The sequence below is a fragment of the Mytilus galloprovincialis genome, chromosome 2 (assembly GCF_965363235.1).
Source record: "Mytilus galloprovincialis chromosome 2, xbMytGall1.hap1.1, whole genome shotgun sequence".
In the NCBI taxonomy this organism is placed as follows: domain Eukaryota; kingdom Metazoa; phylum Mollusca; class Bivalvia; order Mytilida; family Mytilidae; genus Mytilus; species Mytilus galloprovincialis.
In genome coordinates, this window is record NC_134839.1 from 5,223,724 (window position 1) to 5,233,605 (window position 9,882).

General features: G+C 35.0%; 1 long non-coding RNA gene across 1 annotated transcript; it reads left to right on the forward strand.

Moving 5' to 3' along the window:
• The first annotated feature begins 176 nt into the window (after positions 1–176).
• LOC143062084 (uncharacterized) lies at positions 177–3,573 on the forward strand. The gene is made up of 3 exons (XR_012974534.1): positions 177–462; positions 1,878–1,943; positions 3,305–3,573. It is a non-coding gene; the product is annotated as an uncharacterized LOC143062084 (long non-coding RNA).
• The last annotated feature ends 6,309 nt before the right edge of the window (positions 3,574–9,882 follow it).

Below are 9,882 nucleotides of genomic sequence, written 5' to 3' on the forward strand. Positions count from 1 at the left end.
AAAATTTACCTTCTCAGTGGTCAAGAGGTTTAAGGTCACGAGGTTATTTATAGCATTTCCACCTGTTTACATTAACATTTGTTGATAAATACTAAAGGCTGATCAGCATACAGTAACACTATAATATTTCATTAAAGCTAACAATTCGTAGAACAGGGATGACGCCACCGTTGTTTGACCCAAATGTTTTAGGAAATCATCAAACTGACCATTGTTGTTTTTCATATAAGCACCTCCGTGACTTTTCGTAGAACTCCAGGGGTTAATTATCGAAAAGTAACACGATATAAACAGTAAACAACATTTCTAGAAAGCTTTTAGTTAGTGGCCATCGTCGCTATTAATAGTATCATTTGAAAGTTTGTTTTTGTTTGTACACTCCAGTTATTTATGAATAAATAGCGAAGTCGAAGAGCGGATTCAGTAGAATAGCAGTTTATTTCTGGGCAAACAATTACTAAGGTAAGTGTATGATAAGGAAAAGGGGGTTGTTGGTTGAATTTATGTTTTGTTTTGGACAGTAACCACAAGCACCGCGGACACGCGGTCAGTGGATACACTGTCAGATACTTTTTTTTATCAATAAATTTTATTTGATCGTCATATTAGATATTGCCAGAGGCGTATTTAGGGGGGGGGGGGGGGGCCCAGGCCCCCCCCCCCTTTTTGGGAAAAAATGTGGTTGCTTATATAGGGAATCACTGGAGCGGGCCCCCTCTTAGGTCAGTCAGCGGGCCCCCACTTATGAAAATTTCTGGATCCGCCACTGATTGCTTAATATAAATTTAATTAATTAATGTTGGCACCTAGATTGCAATTTTGCAGTTTATAAAATTAGTAATAAATTATCAAAATGACATTAAATTTTGAGGGGGATTAGGTTTTTTTACTTACGGAATGGAAATAAAATTTACACCTAACTTCAAATTGGTTTTTGCGTTGCAGAATATAATTAAAATCATTATGTCTTAATGGGAAAACAATTTTCGATCAGAAAATTTAAGGTTTCTTCAATACCAGCTTAGTATAATGGATGTCGTGTATAATTGTTAATTTCTCAGCATCCCTCTTGTAAAAAATAATTTCTTAGATGAGTGTCTAGGTAAGATATATATGGTCGGATAGAGATATTTTAAAAATATATTTGTTTTAATTTGTTGGGAATTCGAAATAGCGACTTAGATATCTTTTTGGGACCGTTCAGTATACGACAGTGAAGCAGTGAGTCATTTATTTGGGTCTTAATATGAATTTCGCTGTAACCATGATAACCATTCAGTAAACATTGTTACCATGGTTACTGACAAGATTTATAACTATAATCAAATGTAAGACATACTGTTTAGTTTATGCGATCTGCGTGGCATACGTAAATAGGACTTATGTTTATGATATTTTATATCCACATTTAGAACTTCTAAAACTATTGAACTTTATTTCAATATGGACAAGTATAATATGCAACACATTTCATTTTCTTCTCCATGTTCTCTATTCAGCATTTCAACGAGTTCTAAATATGTTTAATGTTTTATAAAAGTATATTTCGCCTAATTATATCATAGCGGCTACATGTATAGGGCTACGTAGATTTATGACTATTGAACGTGTAGCTAGCCTAGTAGCGCTATCATAGATCTATGTAATAGCCACATATGCTGTTATCAATATCTATGTAGCAGGCCAGCTATGCTAGCTACACGTTCAATAGTCATAAATCTACACATGTAGCCGCTACGATATTGAATGCAACCCAGTAAACTGTCAATAAGTATTTAACCTTTTCATATACCATTACTCGCATGTAAACCCGCATAAGCATCAACTGTACTGACCCAACAATTGAATGTTCAGACCATATATTCTTTATATTTCAGAAATTATAGACGATGAATTCTTTACATCTCAAGTTGGCTTTTTTCGTATTGACCTTCGTATCGATAGTAAGTATAGATATTATTCATCCTCCAGTGGCGGATTCTAAGGGGGGGGGGGGGTTCCGGGGGTTGAACCCCCTTTTTTTGGACGATCATGCATTTGTATCGGGACATATGTTTGGACCCTCTGCCACCTTTTAAAAATGGCTGGATCCGCCCCTGTCTTCGTTATTTACACAACACCAGCATCTGTTGTTTTTTTGGATCGATCGACTCGCTCGTTCTATCCGAATTTGTTCCCTTAATTATCGCAATATTTCTTTACCACTTCAAAGATTTTCATACACATTTTTTCTGCAAGTGTAAGTAATTTGTTTTCAATTTATTTTGTATTTCATTGGAATCATAAGTTACGGATAAAAAAAACATTTTCTACGGTGTTTAGTAAACTGAATTGACATGCGTTTCCAAACACAAAATATAAGTTATTTATATTTGGTTTCTGAGATAGTCAACAGAATTATATTTCAAATTCTTACCTGGAAACCCTTCTTGAAATTAAATATGGGGGAGATGTACAATTTTACTTGTGTGTGAATTTCATATATACGCTAATTTTTTTTCCAAAGAAATATATAGTTACACGAATTTCGAAATTATACAAACCATTTATATACCCTAAATAATGTAGTATAAGGAATAAAAGTGAGGCAAGATACCAGAGGGACATTCAAATTCGTAAGTGGAAAAAAAAACTAACAACGCCATGGATAAAAAAGTTAAAAAAAATACCAACAAAGAATAGTGTACAATACACAACATAGAAACATGATCCCCACCAACAAATGGGGAGGTGGGTGAACTCAGGTGATCCTAAAGAATAAGCCGCTGAGATCCTGCTCCACATGTGACACCCGTTGTGTTTCTCATGTAAGATCATGTAAGTACAAACCTGGTAATAGGTGTAATTCGGTAGGTCACATTCGGGAAAGAGGACGGGATTGTAGTAACGACATTAGGAACGTATCCGTTATTATCTGTGAAACAGTATTTTTGCCAACCAACTCGATATGGTGTCTCAATAAAAAGAGATGTTTTAGTATCGCCATTGAGACAGCTACCCAATAACAAAAGTAGAGCAAAAGGCGTTTTATATGTGAACAGATATTTTAAGATCTCAGTTTTGTATCTTTTATTGTTTAACAAGCGCATAACTGTAAGACAGAGGGGAGGTTGTTGCAGCTATTGTATGCTGACCTGTTCCCAAGATTGAAGATCCCTCCCCATTCAGTTTGCAGTGACATTTCATGCCAACGGGAGCAACGATTAGAATATGAATATATACTACCTAATAAATGTTTAAACTATATAAAAACAGACCCCCCTCAAGTTAAATTACTAAATATATATTTATGCTTCTATTGTAGCAACTGTGTTCAAATAATCCACCTTTAGCTGAAGCCGTTAGATGGTGGAAGGTATTTAGAAGAGTCATGAGACCCACGTGTGCAGGTTGTGCTGGAATTTGTGAAAGAAAAGTGCCTGGACGATGTCGGTGTAGAGTCGATCCAATCTGTATGAGGCGGTTCAGGGGACGTTAGTTACTCTACCACAAACTTGACATTTAATTATTTATACATTTTTATCATGTTTACAGTGCATTCGTATTTTTTATTAAAAAAAATCTCTTACTGAATTTTCATTTTATTTCTATAGTCGCAGCTCTATCAATATTACATGTATAAAGTGTGGTCGAAAACTTCAGCAAACAAACATCAATATTTTGCCTCGATTGATATTGTATTCAATTTTCTTATTGATTGTTATTGGCTTTGAAATGCATGTAGCTTTCAATAATTGCGAGTACTTTCGGATCTGTATTTTTGTCTTTTGTGTCTTTTAGGTGCTTTTTATGCTTTGAATCGATCTAATGATTTATGCCGTCATTAATTGATTCTGATAGTTCGTGCTTATGTTGTACTGTTACACCATTGTCTCAAGTTAGGGAAGGATTTGGTACGAGCAAACTACTTTAACCCCGCCACATTCTGAATGTGCCTATCCCAAGTCAGGAACCTGTAATTCAGTGGTTGTCATTTGTTGTCAAATTATATTTGTTTTTCATTTATCGTTTTGTACATATCATTTATATAGGAAAATGTGGTATGTGTGCAAATGAGATAACTCTCGATCCAAGTCACAATTTATAAAAGTAGACCTTTATAGGTCAAGGTACGGTCTCCAACACGGAGCTTATGCTCACACCGAACAGCAAGCTATAAAGGGCCCCAAAAATTACTAATGTAAAAACCGACCGTGCAAGGGCTGTATAGCCAGACAAGGTCGTTAAAAACTTCCATTTGTTGTCTAATGTAAAACCATTTAAACGGGAAAACCAACGGTCTAATCTATATAAAAAACGAGAAACACTTATGAACCACACAAACAGACGACAACCATGCCGTTATTTTTTTCCTTTTAATTGTTTTACAGTCATGTAGTATTTCGAGATATTTTATAGTTTCTTATGCGGTATGTGTCGTCATTGTTGAAGGCTGTACGGGTACCTTTAAAAAAAATGCGAAAGATACCAAAGGGTTAACTTATTTAAACTGACAACGCCATGGTTAAGAGAGAAAAAGATAAATAGACAAACTATAATACACAAAACACATTAGAAAAAAACTAAAGACCGAGCAACACGAACCCCCCAAAAACTGAGGGTGGTCTCGGGTGCTCCGAAAGGATAGACAGATCCTGCTCCACATGAAACACCCGTCGTGTTTCCCATGTTCATATATACCCGGCAATAAAAAAAAATGGGTGACAGTATTGTAGTTACGACATATCCGCTATCGGTCAACCAACGTGATGGCGTCCCTAAAATTAACGAAGGAATTATTTCAACTTCACCTCTTGGAACTCTTGGTTCTATAGATTCCATTGACAATCATACCACAACTTTTTATAGACAGTAAACTTCATCCTGTTTGGCCTGCTATTGAGTGTTTTACTCTGGTCCAGCATCGTAAATGTGTGTTCCCTAATAGATATGCATGTAAATGGTTCGACAAGTATAAAGGCCTTAGGGTGGGTAATTTGTAAATGTCAACTTGCTTAATTGTGGCTCAATTTTCCCATTTTTGACCAAAGTTGTTACATGTACAAATGCACTTGAAAATTTTAACGAACGAGTATAGAGAGCTGAATACCATCTGTAAACTAGGCATTTAATTACCGTCCCAATTTCGACAGGACGTGACTGTGAATGCGAAAAATTATTACAATAAATTTTTCTATACACCAAGGTACTTTCTAGTGTTTTTTGTTATTATTTTTATTTTATTATTTATTTATTTTTTTTTTGGGGGGGGGGGGGGGTAAAATCCTTCTACTCAACGCAGTTATTGAATCTACTCCTTGTAAGAACCGGTTATAGTGTGGATACATGTACTTGTGGATGTTTATCACAATATTTGAGAAAATTACGGTTTTATTTCATATTAACTCCAAATTTCAAATTTATAGCCGCTTGTGTTTTTACTTAGTTGCGATTTGTAAATTTGTCCTGAAATTAAAACTTGTAATGCATTAGCTAACTCTTTTTTAATTGGACTTTGGAATTCCTGTTTGATTTGTTTTAAACTAGTCATATTGGTGCCCTTTATAGCTTGCTGTTCGGTGTAAGCCAAGAAGGCTCCGTGTTGAAGACCATACTTTGACCTATAATAGTTTACTTTTACAAATTGTGACTTGAATTGAGAGTTCATTACGGGGAAATATTATACATTGTATTTGTATTAATAATGTATATCATGATGACATTGATGATTAATTTGCATGTTATAGTTCACTATCACAAAAAGTATAGTCCTAGATATCCAAACGTGGGGAAGAAAAGAAATAAGAAACACCCTTGTAGATTTCGAAAAAGAGCAGGCTAATGCCGCTACAAGACAGCACTCGTACCCGCAAAGTGGAAAGGGATTAATATAAGTTGCAAAACTTGTTTCCCAATCAACTATAATTAAATATGTTTAAACTAATAAGAAACACGAAAAACTCATATATACTTCCGTAATTCTCAACCTGTTGGGCACAATACCTAACTCTGTTTTAGTTAGCATCATAAACTCTGCCATCATATGAAGCTGGTCCGTTATGTTTCTGTACACAATTAGACTTATGACTGGTTCCAAATGTATTAAGATTTATACCATTCGCTCCTTTAGGAGTGATATGAACTGCATTTGGAGACGACATACTTGGACACTCAGGAAAATAATTGAACGGTAAAATAAAAAATCGCACCTGGGATCCTGCTGTGGTTGTAGATGGAATATCTTCTGTATGAGGAATGTGTAAAACGCCTAAAGTTACCCAGGCAACCAGATCCTCATTTTCTAAAGTCTCGTTATCTGAAATAAACTTCTCGAAATCAACGACGGGATTTCGTGGTCCGTTATTTGCATAAATAGAAGTACTGGATATCTCGTTATCTTTATATTTACTGACTGCTAACGGAAATTTTGCCCAACGTGCGGCATTGGTTTCTGACGATTTCGATAACAGATACGGGGTTTTCCCGTGGTTAAGTATTCGATAGGCTCTTTTGTTTTTGAATTCATTCTCAACCTGGTCGTTATAGAAAATGTCATACCTTGCTTCATTTGCGGTTTTGTAGTTTGCTTCTTCTTCAGTTGATTTTTTGTTCAATTCGAATTTAAATTGTGTTTTATTAAAATTTGAATACCAAGGCGATTTAAAAGTTTCAGTAGATATATCTAGAGTAGAATACATATTTGAACGACCATTTATATCTAAATCTACTTTATAATGAAATAAATGCTGGTGAATATTGGCCATCATAAATGACGCCATTTTACTTCCATATCGTAATTCATCGTCTAGCGGGAAAGCTGATTGCACATATCCTGTTGAATAAACTTGCACCTCTATGGCCCCATTCAAATGAAATATGTAATCAAATATGTAGTCATAGTTCCAGACGTTTGCAATAGATCTGACAACCAAACGATAATCTCCTAAACCACCATAAAAAAAATAGCTTCCATGAAAATCGGAAGCATAATGTCGTCTCAACGGAACACTTGCATGTTCCTCAAATACGCAAATTCCTTTTTTTATTCGGAAAGGGTTTTCGGATTTTAAAAAGAAATCAACATCCAAAAATGTTGCAGTATCTGGACAATCTACTCCGACAACCAGTTCATTGATGTACGCTCCTATAAACCAGGACACGTCATAGTAATTCGTTATGCCTTGAGCAGGTCCATATCCTGAATAGAATACACATGCTTCCTGAAAAGATAGTTCATACGCAATACGCTCTTTCTGGAATTTAATATCAAATAATTGTACACCGGTTGAAGCCTTCGTGTTGATGTTGAACTCCCAATGCATATACGTAACATGTAATCCATGTATTTTGTATCTATGACCATCTGGTTCTATTAGCTTTGGTCCTTGTAATGGTTCTTTCATTTCACTTTCCCCTCTCCTTTTGTACGTTGAATATAAATTTTGTTCAGGTGTAGGTGTGGGTATTTTTAATTTCTTTATATTTCCCTTTTTATAATCTTCGATTAAAAGTTCAGGAGATGCTCTTTTTTGACCATTGTAAACTATTTGAAGAATTTTCCAATCTGAAAATGTTCGATGCACATGATCGATTTGGATTTCAAGTCCAAGTGGATGAAGATATAGTCCTTCAACATCCCTAAAGCCCCAAAACCATGACCTTCTTTCTTCATCATTTATGCCGCGTGGAGCTACATCATAAAACTGCATACAGTTTTCGCTTGACGTGCAGTTGTGGTATGCTAGCCCATAGCTTTCTATTAGAAGGGGATAAAGTGTTTCGCAGGCTTTTGTAATAATTTCAAAGAGACGCCCGTATTCTGGATCGTCCATGGGCCTGAAATTGAAAGGGATAGGATGAGGATTAACTTTCCTGTGATAATTAGGATAACTAAGCGGGCCTACTTCATATTCCTCTACTAACCCGGTAGATAAATCTCCTCTAAACACAACTACAAGCGCTTTTCTCTCAGGTTGTTTCATGCCATTATCCAGATGCTCAATGACCTTGTCTTTTGGAGGTAAGAGTAAGTCAATCATAAAAATGTAAGCGTTCTTTGGTGTTCCTTCACTTGCGAGAACAAGACTTAAATTGGTCTTGGTGAACATGTACGTCTTCACTGCTTCGTATTCTCCTGGTGTAAGTCCATCGAATACAGAAGGATGTTCGTAGTCTCTTGGCAGTACGGTATATCCAGTATCACAAATTTCCATCTTGTCACGTGACAAAAACACTGATAAAATTATGATACACACTGCCAGCAGAAGTACAATGGCTGAAAGCACCGCCAGCTGGAGAATCTGAACTTTGCCCTTATCATCCACCTCTTTTGTCTTAGATGGCATTTTATCTGCCATTTTGAAAGATTTTCCTGCAAATATACAGATATATTAAGATTTAATTAACTTTATTATTATTTATAAAAAAATAGAGCAGTGGCATTTGTAGCAAACAAAGATTACTCTGACGACTGAAAGCCATTTTGGAACTTGCTAGGAACCTAACTAGTTTCAAATAGAGGCTCATGGGGTTCTATATCGTTCACCTATCGAGTCATTGTGTACACAATTGACACAATGCAATATTTCAGTTGAATGATAAATGATAGGAATAAATCGTTTCTTGTTGTTGTTTATTTTTGCCGTTCAAAGTTTCAGGTTATCTATTATATAGTGTTGTCGATTCGTACACTTTTGCATAACCGGTAACCGTTACTCGTATAATCGTTCGACCGATTAACCGGTTAACCGGTAATTTTAGTTGATGTTCTAAGGCCTTATCAATAGTACCTTACACATAGATATAAGAAGATGAGGTATGAGTGTCAATGTGACTACCTTCCATCCAAGTCATACATTTATGTTTTTATAATACAATGAATTGAAGTTTGTCCTTTGGTATTATAAGGCTGGTCTGTGAAGATTCCTGTCCAACTTCATTACCAAATACACGGTATCAACTATGGCGTTTGTACTAACTTCACATTGAAAAAAAACTAAAAAAAAAACGTCTTGATCTCGTAGAATTGAATATGTCTGAAACCGATGATTCTTCCATTTTGTCTTGTTGTCTCCGAAAATAATGTGAGGTGTTTCAATGTAAATTGATTAATCCTATTAATCGTACCATCAATTATATATATTGATTAAATTCACTTTGGTTTGCTTTTTTACAGTTTTTGAGTCAGCATTTAGTTTAAAATATGACAAAGACTTGCACGACAGAGATTGCACATTCAGATGTAGGTCTACACAATATAAGATAAAATATGAAATGATAAAGTAAATCGTAAAATTTAATCGTGTTACTGATTAGAAATTACTGTTAAAACATGTAACTAATTATGTTTCCCTATTATCTTGCCCCGAGCTGAGAGACAAGTTCTAATTAATTTCATATTTTTGGATTATGAATAGCAATCAATATACTGGACAATTGATCAGTCAAAATAATTACCACGACGACAATTTGTAAAGAAAACACATCTATTTAATGATGTCAATATAAATTTATATCAATTCTTTAAAAAAATTGAAAAATATTCTGACTATCAGTTATTTACATTTATCTGATTATTTTACCTTTTATTTTCATTTTTAAGTCTCGTGCTATCTTTTATAGTTTCTGAGAAAAACACAAGAAGCAATACAAGGGAACGACACTATCTACCAATACGGTTGATTTCTGCTTGTAGATCTTATCTTGCTGATTTTCTGCTGTTATGCCAGGCGATTGCATTGAGAACATTGTATGTAGGTAATGTTCAGATTTACTTTTTATGATTAATGGTACAAATGTATATGATATATATGTTCTATGTTAAGCGCTTACGGCCAGATTTGTTGACGAACGCAAAAATCGGACCCTTTTGGATTTTTTAGAAGTTAAACGATAACGATTTTT